This window comes from Schistocerca piceifrons, chromosome 1, assembly GCF_021461385.2.
Source record: "Schistocerca piceifrons isolate TAMUIC-IGC-003096 chromosome 1, iqSchPice1.1, whole genome shotgun sequence".
NCBI classification, from domain to species: domain Eukaryota; kingdom Metazoa; phylum Arthropoda; class Insecta; order Orthoptera; family Acrididae; genus Schistocerca; species Schistocerca piceifrons.
In genome coordinates, this window is record NC_060138.1 from 607,924,478 (window position 1) to 607,945,710 (window position 21,233).

At 40.9% G+C, this 21,233-nt stretch overlaps 1 protein-coding gene across 1 annotated transcript in view; it reads left to right on the top strand.

The window, feature by feature from the left end:
• LOC124803881 (serine/threonine-protein kinase fused) overlaps positions 1-21,233 on the top strand; it is a 211,018-nt gene that overhangs the window by 82,492 nt on the left and 107,293 nt on the right. The window lies entirely within an intron of this gene.

Consider the following 21,233-nt stretch of genomic DNA (forward strand, 5'->3'; position numbering starts at 1 on the left):
CCTTCATGCAATGGGACCTGCCAGTATATTCCGATTAAATCCATTGAACTTAAGAATTTTGCTTCTTCAAATTTGGGTAACAACTCTTCTGCACTCACAAATCTATCTCATTCCATCTCTATTTGTTTATTGAGTGTTCACACATCTAAGCCTAAATGAACATGTCCAGCAGGTTTCTTGACTATCAGCAATGGATTATTGTATACACTAAGACCACATTCACAAATGTCAGTGTCAATTATCTTTTGTTTCCTGTCTCTCGCTGCAGTCATAAGATCCATCATTACTAGATGCAGCTTGTAAAATAATGACTTGTCAGCTTTTACTTTAAACTTACAGCTGTATTCCTTAATTATTCTCAGTTTATCCAAGAACATCTCTTTAGGTTCTAACAAAATACTTTCCAGTTGATATTTCTGTTCTTCTGACAATACACAGCTCTCTTGTGGATACGTGTGTAGTTTGCACAAGTCCTTGAGCTATTGCAGCCTTTCTTCTTTTCCAGGCAGCGTTACCTTCCCCTTCCTTCTCTTTCACTGTTTTTATTCCTTTCCATTTGCCCCTTCCTTTCCCTCTCTTGGTGTTCTTCTTTATGTCGGTCCAGCTATACTCCTGCCTTTGTTTCGGCTTACCCCCATTTTTCCCCCTTCCCTATCCTCAACCTTGGTGACTCCTATCGCTTCCCTCCACCAGGGAATTCATCCTCTTCTCTGGCTTGTGCTAGGGATGGGGCTCCCTCTCGGAACACCCCTCCCCAGCATTCTCAGAATAGGAAGCTTGCTACCTCGAGTCAGATGAGGACCCATGCTCCAAGGGCCCCAAAGCCTCTCTCTCTCTCTCTCTCTCTCTCTCTCTCTCTCTCTCTCTCTCTCTCTCTCTTTCCGATCCCAACATTGCTGCCATGTATTCCCTTATTGATAACACCTCCTCCCACCCTCCAAGGGAGAAGAAGAAACAGCACAAGGCAAAGGCTGAGGTTTCCTGGGGGCTTCACCCCTCCTCCTCCTCATCCCAAATTTGGACCCAGTTTTTATGGATGTCACCCCATCTTCGTTGGTGACCATCTCTGATGTGGTGATGTGACCTCCCCTCGGCTTCTATATGCCCTGGACTCTAGCCACATGATAATCCAGTGGAATTGCAATGGATATTACCATCACCTATTGGAAATTCAGCGACTCATTTCCTCTTATTCTGTCATGCTCTTCAGAAAACACACTTACGTGATGACTACTCTACAACTTTTTGTGGTTATTGAGCGTCCTTTCAGAAGCATGCTGGCCCCTGAATAGTGTCTGGAGGGGTCTGCACTTTCGTTCTCACCGATGTCATTTGTGACTGGATCCCTCTTTACACCAACCTGGAAGCAATAGTGGTAAGAGGGCGAACAACCCCAGCAATCACCATTTTCAGTGTCTACCTCTCTCCTGGTAGACCACTTCCTTATGTTGCCCTGCCTGTCTTAATACAGCAACTCCCGCCACCGTACCTCCTACTCAGGGATGTCCATGCACGTCACCCCCTGCGGGGGAGTGCCACTTTGATGGTTAGGGATCTTCTAATTGACCAAATTATTACAGACTTTGATTTGTGTCTCCTCAATGATGGCTCCTCTACCCACTTCAGTGCTGTTCGTGACACCTTTCCTGCTATTGATCTCACAATCTCCTCACCTACTCTCATTGCTTCCCTACAATCGTCACCCCATGATGATCTTTGTGACAGTGACCACTTTCCAGTAATTCTCTCATTTCCCTGCTGCACCAGGCCGATAGGCCCCCACATGGGTCATTCCACAGAGCCAGGTGGCCTTTATATACATTTGCTGTCCACTTTGACACCTCTCTCTTAGATAGTATTGATGCAGTCATGCAAGATATCTCTACCACTCTTCTTCATGCCACTGGTACTGCTAGTCCTCTATCCACAGATCCCCATCGTTGTCGACCAGTACTGTGGTGGACCAAGGACATAGCAGTTGCCATCCAGGGCTGCCAGTGGATGACAGTGATTTAAATAGCACCCTTCAGACACCATTCTTCTCACCTTTAAGCATCTCCATGCTAAGGCTTGCTATCTTACTAAGCAGGAGTGCTATGTTTCCTGCTGGCGAACATATGCTTCTTCATCACAAGTTTGGTTCAAGCTTTGTAGCCTTCTGGGCCGCCAGCAACAGTCTGTGTCCAGGGTCTTATTCTCCAAGGGGTTCTGTGCACTGATCTATTGGTCCTTGCAGAACTTGCAACACACTTTGCAATAAGATTGGCATCCTCTTCTTACCTTTCTCTGCCAAAAATGCTGAATTTAACAGACCCCGCTCTGTTTCAACCCCCACCAAAATGAACCTTGTAGTGAACCCTTTACTGAGTGGGAATTCTTGCAGGTCCTTACTTCTTCACATGACACGGCCCCAGGCCTGGATTCCATCCACAACCAGATGATCCAACATTTGGACGTTAGCCAGAGGCAACATATCAGGGTCTTCAACTGTATTTGACTCACGAGTGCCATCTCCTCACTATGGTGAGAAAGCCAACATCTCTTGACAGCCACCACCCAATTAGCCTGATGAACATACTTTGTAAGCTGCTTGAGAGGATGGTTAGCTTCCGATTATATTGGGTATTCAAATCTCGGGGCCTTTTGTCCCTGTATCTGTGTGGCTTCTGGGAAGGATGATCTCCAACTTACCATTTGTTCAGATTGGGAACAGCAATCTGACAGACTTTTGCTAGCTGCTGGCATCTTGTTGCAGTTGTCTTTGATCTGCATAATGCATACGACAAGGCTTGGCAACATCACATTTTAGCTACCCTCCAAGATTAGAGGTTTCGCGGCCCCCTTCCAGTTTTTATTGGAGAGCTTTTGTTCCACTGCCTCTTCAGAGTTCAAGTTGTCTCTTCACTCAGCACACCTTGTATTCAGGAGAACAGTACCCCACAGGTTTCTGTGTTAAGTGTCACATTCTTCCTCATAGCCATCAATGGACTTGTAACCTCTGTTGGGTTGTGGTTACCGTGGCATTGTATGTTATTGATTTTTGCATCTGGTGCAGCACCCACGCGTTAGCATCCGCTAAGTGCCCGCTGCTAGGCACCATCCAACATGCCTCTTTATGGACCACATCCCATGGCTTCCTCAAAGTGCCTGTTATGCATTTTTGTCATTGACCCACAGTATGCCCCTATACAGTACTTTATTTAGGTGACCAGTGCCCAGATGTTGTAGCACAGTCCCGTTTCTTGGGCATTATTTTTGATAATAAGCTCACTTGTCTGCCCCATGTTCTCCACCTGAAGACTGCATGCATGCAGAAGCTTAATGCTCTCCACCTCCTGACCCACATTTCTTGGTGTACTGATTGTTTCCCTCTCCTCCATCTGTACCGTGCTGTGGTCTTGTCCAGACTAGATCATGGTAGGCATGTTTATAGCTCTGTGGCTCTTTTCACTCTGAAAATGCTTGACTTTTTTCACCATTGTGAAATGCATCCTGGCTATTGGTGCCTTCCCACTAGTCTTGTTGACAGTCTCCTCACAGGAGCGGGGATTCCCACTCCCAAATACAATGGAGCCAACTCCTAGATTCCAGAATGAGATTTTCACTCTGCAGCGGAGTGTGCGCTGATATGAAACTTCCTAGCAGATTAAAACTGTGTGCCCGACCGAGACTCGAACTCGGGACCTTTGTCTTTCGCGGGCAAGTGCTCTACCAACTGAGCTACCGAAGCACGACTCACGCCCGGTACTCACAGCTTTACCTCTGCCAGTACCTCGTCTCCTACCTTCCAAACTTTACAGAAGCTCTCCTGCGAACCTTGCAGAACTAGCACTCCTGAAAGAAAGGATATTGCGGAGACATGGCTTAGCCACAGCCTGGGGGATGTTTCCGGAATGAGATTTTCACTCTGCAGCGGAGTGTGCGCTGATATGAAACTTCCTGGCAGATTAAAACTGTGTGCCCGACCGAGACTCGAACTCAGGACCTTTGCCTTTCGCGGGCAAGTGCTCTACCAACTGAGCTACCGAAGCACGACTCACGCCCGGTACTCACAGCTTTACTTCTGCCAGTACCTCGTCTCCTACCTTCCAAACTTTACAGAAGCTCTCCTGCGAACCTTGCAGAACTAGCACTCCTGAAAGAAAGGATATTGTGGAGACATGGCTTAGCCATAGCCTGGGGGATGTTTCCAGAATGAGATTTTCACTCTACAGCGGAGTGCGTGCTCATATGAAACTTCCTGGCAGATTAAAACTGTGTGCCCGACCGAGACTCGAACTCGGGACCTTTGCCTTTCGCGGGCAAGTGCTCTACCAACTGAGCTACCGAAGCACGACTCACACCCGGTACTCACAGCTTTACTTCTGCCAGTACCTCGTCTCCTACCTTCCAAACTTTACAGAAGCTCTCCTGCGAACCTTGCAGAACTAGCACTCCTGAAAGAAAGGATATTGCGGAGACATGGCTTAGCCACAGCCTGGGGGATGTTTCCAGAATGAGATTTTCACTCTGCAGCGGAGTGTGCGCTGATATGAAACTTCCTGGCAGATTAAAACTGTGTGCCCGACCGAGACTCGAACTCGGGACCTTTGCCTTTCGCGGGCAAGTGCTCTACCAACTGAGCTACCGAAGCACGACTCACGCCCGGTACTCACAGCTTTACTTCTGCCAGTACCTCGTCTCCTACCTTCCAAACTTTACAGAAGCTCTCCTGCGAACCTTGCAGAACTAGCACTCCTGAAAGAAAGGATATTGTGGAGACATGGCTTAGCCACAGCCTGGGGGATGTTTCCAGAATGAGATTTTCACTCTGCAGCGGAGTGTGCGCTGATATGAAACTTCCTGGCAGATTAAAACTGTGTGCCCGACCGAGACTCGAACTCGGGACCTTTGCTTTTCGCGGGCAAGTGCTCTACCAACTGAGCTACCGAAGCACGACTCACGCCCGGTACTCACAGCTTTACTTCTGCCAGTTCTGGAAGTTTCATATCAGCGCACACTCCGCTGCAGAGTGAAAATCTCATTCTGGAAACATGCCCCAGGCTGTGGCTAAGCCATGTCTCCGCAATATCCTTTCTTTCAGGAGTGCTAGTTCTCCAAGGTTCGCAGGAGAGCTTCTGTAAAGTTTGGAAGGTAGGAGACGAGATATTGGCAGAAGTAAAGCTGTGAGTACCGGGCGTGAGTCGTGCTTCGGTAGCTCAGTTGGTAGAGCACTTGCCCGCGAAAGGCAAAGGTCCCGAGTTCGAGTCTCGGTCGGGCACACAGTTTTAATCTGCCAGGAAGTTTCAACTCCTAGATTATTACGCAGTTGCCATTCATTGGTTCCCTGAACATTCTGTGTAGCCTGTCCTCTTTGCAAACAAGGTTTGCCTCTGTCCTGCTAACTGCCCATGGGGGGAATTGCCAGTTGGACTGCATCTCACTTCCCCCTCTCAGGAGCTTCATCTCCACTCATAGAAATGCACCCCGTATATTTCCTCCTGCTCCCCACCTTGGATGGTGCCTAGACCATGGATTAGGATCGACCTATTCCACAGTCCAAAGGGCTCTGTTGCTCTTTTGATCTTCCAGAGTTTTGTACATACCATCCATGCAGAGATACAGGGTACTACCATTTTCTACACTGATGGTTGTTAGACAATAGATAAGGCACAATATGTTTTCACATCTCTTATGGTCTTAGAATACCATTTATTGCCAGGAAGATGTAGTGTGTTCACAGCAGAGCTGCTAGCCATCTCCATTTTGTTTCTCAGGCCTCCACCTACAGTGTTTTAGTATGTACCAAATCAATGAGCATCCTGCAGACTATTGACCAATGCTACTCTCATCACCCTCTGGTCTCTGCTATACATGACTTCTTACTGCCCTTGGCCATGCCACATGCTCAGTTGTCTTTCTGTGGGTCCCAAGTCATGTGGACATCCCAGGGAATGAACTTGCTGACCATTTGGTTAGAGAGGCAGATACTTAACCCCCTATTCCCTTTCACGATTCCAGCTGCAGATATGTGGATCTACATCAAACCTCTCTTTGCTTAAAAGTGGAATGCCGTCTGGTGCACTACTGCTCTCAATAATAAACTCATCACAATCAAGGAAACTACTGCAGTTTGGCACTCTTCCTTGCACTCCTCTCAGAAGGAGCCCACTGCCTTCTGCTGTCTAAGCATTGGTCATACCAGGCTGACCCACTCTTTCCTTTTGTGTAATGAACCACCTCCACAGTGTGGTTGTGGATCCAGACTGATGGTATCCCATATATTGGTGTAATGTCCCCTTCTTTTGGTCCTTCGTATTAAGTGTAGTCTTCCAGCTTCCTTGCTTTCAATATTAGCAGATGATTCACAGATGGCTGAACTGAACTTCAGTTTCCTCCATGAAAGTTGTTTTTATTTTTAAATGTAAGGTTTTGCTTCATTCCTGGAGCAGGGACAGAGTGGTTGTGGTTGAGGCCTCTCTTCATGTTTTCTCAGTGTGAAATCCCATCTCATTCCCCATGGAAAGACCACTCTTTTATCCCTCTGTCTTTTCCAGTTTGTAAATTTAGTTTACCCTTTTATGCCTTCTACTATGTGTGTTGTAACTTCCTTGTTTTATACTTTGACTCCTCTGACAAGATCCATCCACTTTTAGCAGACCATCTCTCTTTGGTGAGTAACTTTGGAATTGTTGGACTGATGACCTCACCGTTTGGTCCCATAATGCTTATCAATCAATCAATCAATCAGTCAGTTATATTCATCTAGTACAATAATATCAATAGATGCCACGAAATGACTATGTTCCTCCAAAGATGTATCTTCCTTAAATTTTGTTGAATTATTTTCAAAAGCTAGCTTCTTCATTACTTGTTTTCCCTACAGCTCTTTTCTGGCTGAAATCCAATAATACTTTCTTATCTGCTAAAACGTCTGAGCCTAATAGATAATCTGTGTTTAAATGTGATACCTCTAACAATGTTTGATAAAAGGCTCACATTTTAATGGTAATTGGTAGTTGTTTTTCCGAATAGTTTGATCTTGTTAGGTGCCAAACAATATGTTTCTTGTAACTACCCCAATTATTACTATAATAAATTGAGTCAAGTGACTCAAATGTTAACTTTTCTTGAGTTCTGGACAACCAGTACTCCCTTGTTAAACTCTTCCTGAAAATCATTTCGAGAAGAGAATTCTTCAGAATGAGCAGTTACCCACTCAGCCACTCAGCAGCTACCCACTCAGCCACTCAGCAGCATCCCCTTCCAAATAACTTAGGCCAGAATCAATTCTCTTGGAGTCATCCCAACTTTTAAGCAAAGATTTACAAAATAGCCTTAAGAAATGCATAGGATGGACATATCCCTGTGGTCTGAATTCTAGAAATTATTTGGATCCCACTTTCTAGACGTAACTCTTCTAACAATTGTACAGGAAACTCTCAATTAACAGTAAACCTCTTTCTATTAACTTTTCTTTTCACCAGTTCATCCCACTGCATTCTGAACTCAGGCTCTGATCAATTTGTGTTATCTGAGGAATTGGGTGTACTGGTAGATGATTCAATCTTCTCCAGGACTTTCTGTTCAGTTAAATAACTAACATGATCTTCCAAAGTTGGAAGAGTAGAGCCTGAGATGGCAACTACTTCAAAATCTTTAGTCTATTCCAAAACATTTAAACTTACTTTCATCTCTGAGATTTGTCTATGTACCTCAGCAAATTCCTGTACAGTTAAATCCTTAGTTACATGTGTAAACTGTTCATTGACTTTATTTCTCACTAAGTCACATTGTTTAATTACATAAGAGTGTAACTCCTCTGCGGAAGCAGATGTTCTAGTATGTAACTCAGGTATTTTTTGATTAATCTCTATTTTTGTCTTTGTGTGGCTGTGTAACATGTTCTTCAAGTCTTTGACCCTGTTCATGTACTTTATCTCTTAAAGGTGCACTAGTGATTTCTAATCTGTCGTTCAGTGATTATTTGGTCTTTAGTCTGTGCCAAAACTTTTTCATACTTAACACCTTGAGTTTCAATTCTAGCATCAAGTTTAGTATACGGTCTATCACCTGGAAACTTAAAATCTACTTTTAAATCTGCCCTTAATTATTCCCTCAAACATTTAAAAACAAATCTTGCAAGTGCTCCTCCATGTCTCTCATCACTACCGGCATAAAGTAACAATAAGACTAGGTTTTATACTAATCTCCTCTTATGAAGAATTGTTGCATTGACAGCATTATTTCCAGTAAACAATATTTCACACACCAATGTCCTGTAACTGTTTACATATTATACAATCACCATAACAAAAAGAAATCAGGTTGTATTTATCACAACTCACCAAACAATGCTTGTGTATCTTGCTCAATCATGATGCCAACAGGAAGCTGGATCACTGCACTGGGTGAGCGGCATTGCTGTAGGTTGATGCATAGCATACATGATTACTATCAGCTGCTGGGGTGTCATTGTGGATTAATGAAACAATTGTCATTCTTAGAAGTTGTAGTCCATGGTTTTGTGGCTTGTGGATTTATTAAACTCTTCTCTGATGTAAGCATTGCTGATGGGTTTAATAATAACTCATCAACCAGCCAGTTCTTAAATTTCTTCCACTGCAGTATTGGTGATGGTTTGTACATAGCCCTTATCAATGGCTGTTGATTCCGTTGCTAAGGACAACAGTGATACTTTCTGACGAAATGTTCCTTCAAAATTGTTTATTTCTTCTTGATTACTATTATTCTTATTTGAATTTACTTGATTTTCCAGCACAAAAGTATTCCAGTTCGTGCACTTGGGGTGGCATAATGAAGTGTTTTCCGTTCTGTGAGATAGTATGTTTAGATTATGATTGCCATGATTTTTATTTTATAATTGCCATGATTTTTATTTTTGATCTGCTGCTTCTTGTTAAATGTTCAGACAAACTGTGTAATTCTTCTTTAATGTGGACTTCTTTTTCTGTTGCAACTTCTGTGCTGGCAGCAGTAAACATTTCTCACATTTTCAACTTTCTACCAACTGAGAGAAAACATTTCTTCAGAAATACGATTATATTGATTTTTCATAAAGATTCATATTCATACATACACTGTAATATTACATGCATTCTGTGGGCCATTAATGCGAGTTCTCTTAACCTGTTCTGATAGACAATAATCTTTTTTTCCTTCCATACATCACTCCCCTTGTCACTGTATACACACTTCCATGGCATGCCACGCATCTCCAAGCTAGGATACTGCAACATGGAATAAACAGCCAAACCAGCAAGTACCGTGAGGTGCAGTAAAGCTGCTATCATCATACCACTTTGCAGACACACTGCATCCATCCATACTGATGTACATGCACAAACAATCATAAACTTCCATACAGTAAACTATTATAGAGTAACCAACCAATAAAAATAAATACTTTCACAGTGATGATCATTTGTCAGTTCGGTAGACAATGCACAATACATCACTTCACCAAAATGATATGTTACACTACAAGTTTTGCATAGCTGGAGACACATAGTAACTGTGCCTGTGTGAATTTGCAATAGATTTGGCTACCATCTGGAAACAGTTATAAGTCACAGTTGACAGGTTTCAGTCTGGTGACCTAAGCTGCAGCAATGTTGGGACACCTATAATGAAAATAATAGGACCTTTGGTGTTGCTGGAATCGTTTATAAACACAAATGTTTTTGTGCCTTCTATTGTGCAATATGTGACTAGTTTGTCCTTTTTTTAAAATGTGATGGACACTGGTAGGATCACACATCTCTGTTCTGTGAGTGGAAGGCATGTGGGATTAGCCACGTGGCTGTCCTCTTACACTGTAGCAACAGAATTGAGGTGTTTTCCACTGTTGTAAAACAGCTGAGTCAGTATGAAATGCTTTGCCTCTTGAGCCAGTGGCCAGTCTTCTTGACAGGTTCTGAGAAGCTTTGAGGGTGCATATGTTGATCATTGGTAGTTACAAGATTAGACAGGTAATTGACACTCAGAGAAATAGCAGGCAAGTGTGCACTTGGCATGTTTGCTGGGTCTCATTTCAAATGTGAAATGGAGAAGAAGAAGAGTCAGATGAAGCTGCAAGCACCGAGGATAGTGGATGGTGGGAGATAATGCGAGATGTGTTGAGTATTTGGGCCGGATGGAAAGTGTGTTCAGATAGCCGAAGAGGTTAATGTGTCCACTCACTTGAGGGGACCAACCCTGCCTATCTAACCCATGTTAATTTAGGCAAGTATTTGACCCATTTCTGAAAAAAACTATTTGATGCAGGACCTTAATATTTTTATTGTATGTTACATGATGCTTATAGAGTCAACTTTACTAAAATCTACTTTATCCATTTCATAGCTTTTAAGAAATACTTTTTTTTAATTTATTAACAAAAAAATATTAAGTTTTTTCTGCAGAAAATATTTTTTGTGAACTTTCTAATGGGGGAATAGTAATGAATGTAGTACCAGAGGTGGCTTTTTATGTTATACAGAGTCTCTGAAAATTTCATTCATTTATCTGTGATAGTTTCTGATATAATGGGGCATATGTACTGACAATTTTAGTTTGTGGGAAATTGACTTTATAGAAAAAACTTTTGAAATTTGTTACTTACAGTTAATTAAAACTGTCCTGCTGCATATGATAGCCCTTCGTTGGCTTCTAGCAGGTCTTCCAGCTTCTTTTTCACCTTCCTGGATGTTTGTCTTGCTTTCTTGGCCATATTAGATGCAGACCTCTCTGCATCGGCTATCCTTATTTCATCACAATGTTGCAGCCCAGTGATCATATTTTCACCAGGATTAATTCCCAGCCTTTTCAGTACCCAACACTTTCCAATATTACCGCAATTGAATGTAATAACAGCATTGTGAACTCCTAATTTCACTGTATGCATGCCTACAAATACAGTTTTAGAAAGGTGGTTCCAAATTATTCTGTTGAAACATTCATTTGCGTTCTGTGTCTGCCCATGCAGACATTTCCTTAGAAGTTTTCTTTATTTCTCCTAATTGCCTGCCCATAGTATACCTGCACGTTTTATATTTCAGTTTTAGTTAACTGACCCTGTCTTGTCAACAATTTTCCATCTTCTAATTTTTTTCCTCTCATATCAACAGTTAGTTTTCTCAGCCTTGTTCCCAAACGTTTTTGAACATGGCCTACACATTCTATTTTGCTAATAATGGCATCTCCATATTGCTTAGAGTTCACTACATTTTTGTATGCCTTACTGTCACCATCGCCCAAATATTTGGTGTACCATACGCCTCTTGTTTCTACAGAGCAATGAAATATTTGTTGTACTCCATAAACTTCCACACCACCACTTGTTCCTCTAAAATTAGCCACACAGTTGTGTTCTTTATGTTCATTGATTTTACAACATGTACAATGTTTAGACATTATCTCCACATCTAACACTTTACCAGTGTCTACACTCATGGCAGTCACTACTCCATTCAGAGAAGTATTTCCTCTTTTCTGCCAACTTCCATCAAGTGCAACTGCAATATCTGAACATCCATCATTTTCTTCCACTGCTTCCCTAGCAGCCAGTTTCATGCTTTCCTCACTGACCTCACATACAGCTTTCTCTAATATTGCAGTCAGTTTTCCAAATTTATTCGGTGGTTGATGTAAGTTCATCACTGAACAAAAAGTTCTCCCTGCAGCCATGCCCTTGCCAATGGATCGTAAGGCGTAAACTAATCTAGTATTGATTTCATAAGGGCCACTTGCATCTGGTTTTGAAAAACTCATAAATGAAATCACAGCTGAGCATTTAGTGCAAATTAAATCCAAAGCAATTGCTAGGCCTTTTCTCCCACTGGCACTCTCACAAATTTTCACACTCTGTGACTCACTACACTGTCTACATTGTACAAATTTAGAAATTACATCTGATAATATTCTCAAATTTATAATAATGTTACTGCACCCCTTGTCACTTACAGTAACTTCGATGTAACTCTCTTGAAATGGTGAGAGCTTCTTTGATGATGCACTTGTTGAAGAATTACAATCACAAACATTGTTGCCAGGTGACATAACCTCTTGTACAGAAAGCTTTCTAAACTTGCTTCCTCTAAATTATCGTTGCTTGAAAATGCCTTTATGTTTCATCATCTTCAATAAACACAACAAAACCGCACATAAACAAGCACTGCAAACGTAAGTATAACAACTACTCGCAATCACACTTGAAAAAACTAACCGCGTGTTTGAAAGCGTGTTGTTTACAAACAGCAGAAACAAAAGAATACCGACCGTTGCATTCCATTGATAGCCAACACACTCGGGAGTTTAAAAAAAATACCATAACATGCAATGTAGGGGATATAAAGATCTAAAATATATGCAGAAAAGTGGGTGACAGAAAAGTGGGCATGGCACATAATCACGTGTGATAGGAAAATGCTCTTTAAATGCTGGAAAAAAAATTTTTTTCAGCAAAATCCTTTTCAGAGTACTTAAATAAAACCTTAATCTATCGAAATATGATGAAAACTGAAAATCAATTTTTTTCGACCTGAACCATGGTGTGGCCCCTTAAGTGGGAGTCCTTGTCCAGGGCAATACCATTGGAATTATTTCAAAACTCAGTTGTGACTGAGGTCTGAATTTCTCTTACATCATGTGTATATATGACTGTTGAATCAAAAAATAGTGTGTGCTCTTTCAGACATCTCCAAAAGAACAGACACCACACACATCAACATGTTACTCATGGCAACATAAAAAGAACAACATCAGCTCATCGAAGAACTTGCACAACAACACTGATATCATTACATATAAAATAAAATATGAAATTATAGTTTATGCATTCCTTTACACTATACCACCATGTTCATATTTCATTATTGGCTCACTAACTTAGTCATTCCAATCAAAGTTTACTTTCTTCATAATATCTTCGCTGGTAGACCCTTCATAAAAATTTATGTTTCTCGCTCTTTTGCTGAAACATGTCCTACATTGATCTTCTTCTCATTGACTAACTGCAGTACTTACTGAAAACAAGTTTCAATATTTTTAGAGTGCTCATAGAATCCTGTACCTTTTACATATTTAATAGTACTTTGGTTATCAGCATAGTACTTTGGTTATCAGCATTTAATGTAGCAAGTGAACTTTCCTCAATAATTTTAGCTTCCTTCAATAAATGATCCAGCCACATTAGTGATTTACTTGGCTCACTTATATCAACAAATATGGCTTCCAATGATGACTGTGCAACACATTTTGAACTTTACTTTTCTGGATTACTGGTCCACCACAATACCTCATTAAAACACCACTTGAACTTCTATCAACTTTTCTCTTGCATGATTGGTGTCACTATTAGGTTCTATAACAGAAGTCATTAATTTTCTAAACTGTATTTCATTGTCAGTTGTATCTTGTAGATAGTGAAGAATTCATTTAACCAGTTTAAGGTGGGCTTTACTAGGTAAATCTTATGCTCTCATTGACAGCATGTGTTAGATCTGGATGTGTTCTCAATGTTAAATACATGAGACTACCTATAATCTCTTGTGTCAGTGTCATTAGCTGGTGTTGAATCACTAGCTACCCATCCTGGTTCAACACATAGTGATACTAGATCTGCTCTGTCATACCAAACCTTGCCAACACTTTTTTGCATATGCAGTCTGATTAATCTGTAAACAATTTTCAAATCTTTGGATTTTGAGGCTGAATAGCAATTCACTTTGCTAACCACAATATCAAGCTCTTCTTGTAATTTTACTGTCTAACTATGAACCATTTCATTGGATCCCATCATCAGTGCATCATCCGTATGAAATAAAAGGATTAGATTCCCTTCAAAGTGCATATGTAAATCAGTTTTGCTCCCTGATAAATTTAATTTCTTAAGTGCTTAATTTCTGAAGTACTCATTCAAGCATACATACCAACATTTTGCTACTTGCTTCAATCCATACAAGCTTCAAAGCAGTCTGCACACATGACCTGAACCATTCAGGAATGTTATTTTGACAGTAAAGTTTTTAATCTTCCAAGTTCATTGAACAGCTGCACAGAAAATGGCTTTGATTGTTTCAAATCTAACAACAGGGTATAATGTTTCAGAAAAATCAACTTCTGGCCTCTGACCAAACCCCTTTGCAACAAATCTTACCTTGTAGTGGACAACATCATTGTTATTATTCAGTTTTGTTGCAAACAACTAGCAGTTACCTATAGCTTTTCTTCTGACTTGTAAATCAACTAATTTCCAGGTACAAAATTTTTATATGAATGGGTTTTTTTCATCCATTCCACCTTTCCAATTTTCTGCATCTGAAGACTTCAGTGCTTCATCATAGTCTTTTGGAACTTCCCTCAGCATCATCACCTTCATTTGCTCAGGTTCATCATGGTAACTTATTGACTTTTTAGTCATTTCCCTGCTCCTCAGTGCTCATTGTCCATCACTATTTTTAGCTTCATTTAAAGAAACACCATTTGCCTCTTCAGTCACATCCACATGATCATGATTTTCTTTGAAGGTTTCCGATCATTCACTTTATATGGTGTTTTATTTTTAAAATCATCCACAGTTGAAACTTCAGCAAACTTGTTAATAACATTCATCAATGGTGGTCATAATGTTTCATCCTTTAATTTTGCATCTGAGCTGATAATAACTCAACTGGAAAGTACATATGTTAGTTATAGTCATCATAGCCAACTATATAATCTTCCAAAGATTTAGCGTCAAACTATTTCCATCCAGATCAGTCAAGAGTGTGAGTTGCAGCAAGTACAGTTTCAATCCACACTGCTTTCGGAATATGCCTTGCTGACTGAAGCCATGGACACACCATCTCATAGATAATCCTGTTCTCACAGTCAGCAACTCCATTTTGCTGTGGTGTGTATGGCACAGTCACAGAATGTTTCAACCCAATTGACTCAGCTCTTTTTACGTCACTGTTATCAAACTCCTTTCCACATCAGTGCACAATTCCTTAATATTCAGTTGAGTTTGTTTTTTCACCATCTTAATGGAAATTGGCAAATTCTGTACAACCCCATCTTTTTGCCATAAAAAATGTCACTCCGAAACCATAAAGTCACCCTTAAAAAAAGAAAATATTGATAGCCAGCTAAATCCTTTTCTTTCATTGGACCACAGACATCATCCTGGACCAGATTATTTATCAGTTTGGTTACCTAAAACTAGCCGATGGTGTTTACTTAGCATACAATCTTCAGTGGCGCAGTGGTTAGCACACTGGACTCGCATTCGGGAGGATGACGGTTCAATCCCGCATCTGGCCATCCTGATTTAGGTTTTCCATGATTTCCCTAAATCGCTCTAGGCAAATGCCGGGATGGTTCCTTTGAAAGGGCACGGCCGACTTCCTTTCCCATCCTTCCCTAATCTGATGAGACCGATGACCTCGCTGTTTGGTCTCTTCCCCCTAACAACCCCAACCCCAACCCTGCTACTTAATATCGGCTGCTAACATCACCTATGAAGAGTATCAGTAGCTTCCTTTACAACAAAAAATTTGTTGGTGCTGAATCACTTTCATTGCGAAAGAATGAAGTTCATTCTTGCTTTCAGATAAAGCAACAGCATTTTGTGTGTTACTTCATTTTACTGTCATTTTTGATACTTTGATCAATACATTTCTCTCAAGCCTACCTAACAATAAATTACAAGCATCATCTGGACAGTACCACACATCTTCAAAATATGCCTGGTTCACCCTTTTACCATCAAAACCTTCAACATCAGTGTGGTTACTTCCAAATGCTTTGATCTGCTCATTATTCTGAGTGCTGTCCATTTTCTTTGGTGTATCAAGAGGATTGTATGAAACATATCAATCTCAACAATTTGTTATGTGATGTATTGCAACACTGTCAATGTACCACTCATCACCTACTACTATAGTTACATTTTCAGATAATTCAGATTTCTCAAACCACATTTTTCCTGGAATTGCTACTGATGACTTTTCCACAGCCTGTAACGTTGCAGAATCAGAATGATTGTGTTGTATTGCATTGCATTACATTATATTGCAGACTTACCACAGCTAGGACAGTTCCTAGATAGATGACCTTTACCTTTCCATTTCAAGCATGCACAATTTGCTTTGCAGTCTTTCGAAATAGGTCCACTTTTACCACAAGATAAATACTTCTTTCACATCATGTTTGAATGAATTTCGCCTTTTTGCATAAGAACCATTTTATTTCTGTCATGTTGATGTCCTTCTCTTGGATTCTGGAAACACTGAAGTTACTACATTTGTTTCATCTCTTCCTTTTTTTGCAACTCATTCACTGCTAGCCATTAAAATTGCTACACCAAGAAGAAATGCAGATGATAGTTGGGTATTCATTGGACATATATATTATACTAGAACAGACATGTGATCACATTTTCACCACAATTTGGGTGCATAGATCCTGAGAAATCAGTACCCAGAACAACCACCTCTGGCTGTAATAACGGCCTTGATACACCTGGGCATTGAGTCAAACAGAGCTTGGATGGTGTGTACTGGTACAGCTGCCCATGCAGCTTCAACACGATACCACAGTTCATCAAGAGTAGTGACTGCAGTATTGCGACGAGCCAGTTGCTCAGCCACCATTGACCAGACGTTTTCAATTGGTGAGAGATCTGGAGAATGTGCTGGTCAGGGCAGCTGTTGAACATTTTCTGTATCCAGAAAGGCCCGTACAGGACCTGCAACATGCTTTTGTGCATTATACTGCTGAAATGTAGGGTTTCGCAGGGATCGAATGAAGGGTAGAACCAAGGGCCGTAACACATCTGAAATGTAACGTCCACTATTCAAAGTACCTTCAATGCCAACAAGAGGTGACCAAGACGTGTAACCAATGGCACCCTATGCCATCACGCCGGGTGATAGCCAGTATGGCGATGACGAATACACGCTTCCAATGTCCATTCACCGCGATGTCACCAAACACGGATGCGACCATCGTGATGCTGTAAACAGAACCTGGATTCATCTGAAAGAATGACGTTTTGCCATTCGTGCACCCAGGTTCGTCGTTGAGTACACCATCGCAGGCGCTCCTGTCTGTGATGCAGCGTCAAGGGTAACCACAGCCATGGTCTCCGTGCTGATAGTCCATGCTGCTGCAAACGTCGTTGAACAGTTCGTGCAGATGGTTGTTGTCTTGCAAACATCCCCATCTTTGACTCAGGGATCGAGACGTGGCTGCACAATTCATTTCAGCCATGCGGATAAGATGCCTGTCATCTCGACTGCTAGTGATACGAGGCCATTGGGATCCAGCATGGCGTTCCGTATTACCCTCCTGAACCCACTGATTCCATATTCTGCTAAGACTCATTGGATCTCGACCAACGCAAGCAGCAATGTCGCGATACGATGAACCGCAATCGCGATAGGCTACAATCCGACCTTTATCAAAGTCGGAAATGTGATGGTATGCATTTCTCCTCCTTGCATGAGGCATCACAACAACGTTTCACCAGGCAACGCTGGTCAGCTGCTGTTTGTGTATGAGAAATCGGCTGGAAACTTTCCTCATTTCAGCTGGCCGGTGTGGCCGTGCAGTTAAAGGCGCTTCAGTCTGGAACCGCGTGACCACTACGGTCGTAGGTTCGAATCCTGCCTCGGGCATGGATGTGTGTGATGTCCTTAGGTTAGTTAGGTTTAATTAGTTCTAAGTTCTAGGCGACTGATGACCTCAGAAGTTAAGTCGCATAGTGCTCAGAGCCATTTGAACCATTTTTTTCCTCATTTCAGCACATTGTAGGTGTCGTCACCGGCACCAACCTTGTGTGAATGCTCTGAAAAGCTAATCATTTGCATATCACAGCATTTCTTCCTGTTGGTTAAATTTCACGTCTTTAGCATGTAATTTTCGTGGTGTAGCGATTTTAATGGCCAGTAGTGTAATTCAGACATTTTTCCTGTAAGTTGTACCATGTTTTCTCTCTTTGTTAGTATATGATACCAAGTTACACAAATGTGATCAAATTCTTTTGACAATGACTGAAGTAAACATGCACACAAATCAATTTCATCTATTGGTTTATTTAGCAGAGACAGCTTTTTTTGAACTTCATCAAATTTTGAAAAATGACCTATTCCCAGTATTAGGAAACTTATGTCATAACAAGTTAATATTTTCTACAGATTAACTATCATAAATCTGGTGCAACCTTTCCCACACACCTTTTGCAGTTTCACATGTGGCAACTCGAAGTAAGGGTGTTTTTTTATGTAGTAAGGAAATGAGATTTTTCTTTGCCTTCGAATTCACTTTTGTCCAAATAGCTAATTTTTCAACATTTACTGTTGATGTGGTGAAAATATGACTTACACATCATAAACTGTGTCCCATTCCAAAATAAAATGAACTTGTGGCTGAGTTAGCCTCTTGTGTAACTATAAAGTATTGTAAATTCCATGAACAAAAAACGGTACCAGTAGTTGAAAGAAAACACAGGTCTCACCCATCCACAAGAAGGGTAGTAGAAATTATCAACAAAACTACAGTCGGATATCCTTGACATCAATTTGTTGTAGAATCTTAGAACATATTCTGAGCTCAGAACAAAATGATCTCACCGCCAAAGAGCATGGATTCCAAAAAAATGTGAAACCCAACTCCCACTTTTCTCACACAGCATACAGAAAGCTTTGAGTCAAGCTTTGAGTCAAGGGAGTCAGGTATGTGCAGTCTTTCTTGATCTCCAAAAAACATTTCAGTCAGTATCACACCTACACTTATTGTCAAAAATACAATCATGTGGGGTATCATGTGACATTTGTGAAGGGATTGAGGACTTTTTGGTAGTGAGATGGTTGGTTGGTTGGCTGATTCGGGGGAGGTGATCAAACAGCGAGGTCATTGGTCCCATCAGATAAGGGAAGGACGGAGGAGGAAGTCGGCTGTGTTCTTTGAAAGGAACCATCCTGGCATTTGCCTGAAGCAATTTAGGGAAATTATGGGAAACGTAAATCAGGATGGCCCGCCACACGTTTGAACTGTTGTCCTCCCGAATGTGAGTCCAGTATGCTAAGCACTGCACCACCTGGCTCAGTTGATATGGAGAATGCAGAATGTTATTGTGGATGGAGAGTCATTGTCAGACATAGAAGTAATTTCAGGTGTGCGTCAGAGAAGTGTGTTAGGACCCTTGCAGACAACATTAGTGGTAACCTCAGACTTTTTGCAGATGATGCAAGATATCTATAATACAGTACTGTCGGACATATTCAGTCACATCTTGCTAAAATTTCAAAGTGGTCCAAAGATTATCAAATGTTCAGAAATATAAAATTGTGCACTTCAAAATACAAAAAACCATAGTATTGTATGACTATAATATCAATGAGTCACTGTTGGAATAGGTCAGCTCGTACAACTAACTGCGTGTACCACTTTGTAAGGATACAGAATATAATGATCACATAGCTCAGATGTGGGTAAAGCAGATGGTATACTTCAGTTTATTAGTAAAATACTGGGAAAATACAGTCAGTCTACAAAGTAGATCCCTTACAAATCACTCATGCGATGCATTATAGAATATTGCTCAAGTATGGGAGATCTGCACCAGATAGAGCTAGCACGGGATATAGAACATATACAGAGAAGGACAACACGAATAGTCACAGGTTTGGTTGATCTATGGGAAAGTGTCTCAGAGATGCTGAAGAAACTGAACGGACTCTAGAAGGAAGATGTAAACTATCTCAAGAAAGTCTATTAACAAAGTTTTAAGCTTTAAATGATGGCTCTAGGAATGTACTACAACCTCCTAAATATTGCTCACATAGGGATCATGAGAAGAAGATTATAATAATTACAGCACACACAGATGCATTCAAACAATCATTCTTCCAGTGCACCATATGTGTATGGCGTTGAAAGAAACTCTAACAACTGGTACAATGGGATACACCCTCTACTGTGCACTTCATGGTAGACTTCAGAGTTAGATGTAGGTAACTGTAATTGCCCAATTCTCCTCACCAGTTACTTTTTTGGATTGTTTTTCTTCTTCAGTCACAATAATTATTCTTGTCCACATGTGTCAATTGAGACAATTTTCCTCTTCTCTGTCTTGTTTTAAACTTGAGAACACATCAAATGACTTCATAAGTTGTCCTCAATAATGTGGTATAACATCGCAAGCTACATGCTTGAATTCATCATTTTTAGATAACTTTTTCGCTGCATAAACAAAGATTTGTTCAGTGTTATATATCCACATGATACTCATGGCAACATAAGAACAGCAGCAGCAGCTCAACTGAGAATTTACACACCAACACCGATATCATTACATACATGATAAAATATGAAATTATAATTTGTATATTGCTTTACAGAAAGAAAGAGTCATTTTCCCTCTGTCAGACAGGTACCTGTCACATACAGAAAAATATGGTTTCAAAAAATTAAGGAATTATTAGCGTCAAATGCTCAACTTTGTTTCTACATTGCATAGGGTTTATCACTCGACCCCAAGCAGATACAGCAGTGAAATACCTCGAGTGGAAGAAAACATTTCCTCCAGATGCTTCCACATGTTGCAGATGGCTAGAATTACAATTCGAAGGGCAAATAATTTATTTGCATCTTCAATAAATGGTTTGAATGTAATCAATGCAGCAGTCAGCCAAAAGCCTAGTTGCATTGTTAAAGGCAGTACACACTATGGTACTGGAAAATGCAGGGTGTGATGCAAACAGTGGAATGAATAAAGACGACTACTCACCTTATAGTGGCTTGGGGCGATAGAGATGGGCATGAATAAGGATTGGAATGTAGTCACTCAGCTTTCAAACTCCAGAGCAAAGGAACACACAGGCACCTAACGAACAAAATATCTCAGTTCACATTGAAGTAGCTCCCATTCCCAACACCTTGTAGCATGAGTTACATACATGTGGCAGATGTCGTTGTACGATTAATCCCATGCCCCCATCTATCACATAATGGCATAATTTAACTTGCCAGAGGCAGAATCATCCAAGTAAAAGCAACACATCATATACCAGTCCTTTCCAGCTTCTGTGTGATCTTCCTTTGAGAATGATAACCAACCAGTTGTGCATCTGGATGAATGACTGCTGCCAAATTGTGACCACAAAATTGTATTACCATGCAGAAACAAAGCAAAGCACTGAAGACAAGTTCAACATCAATGGCTGCTTTATTAGTATCATCTGTAACCTTTATCCAAATATTACCTTCTT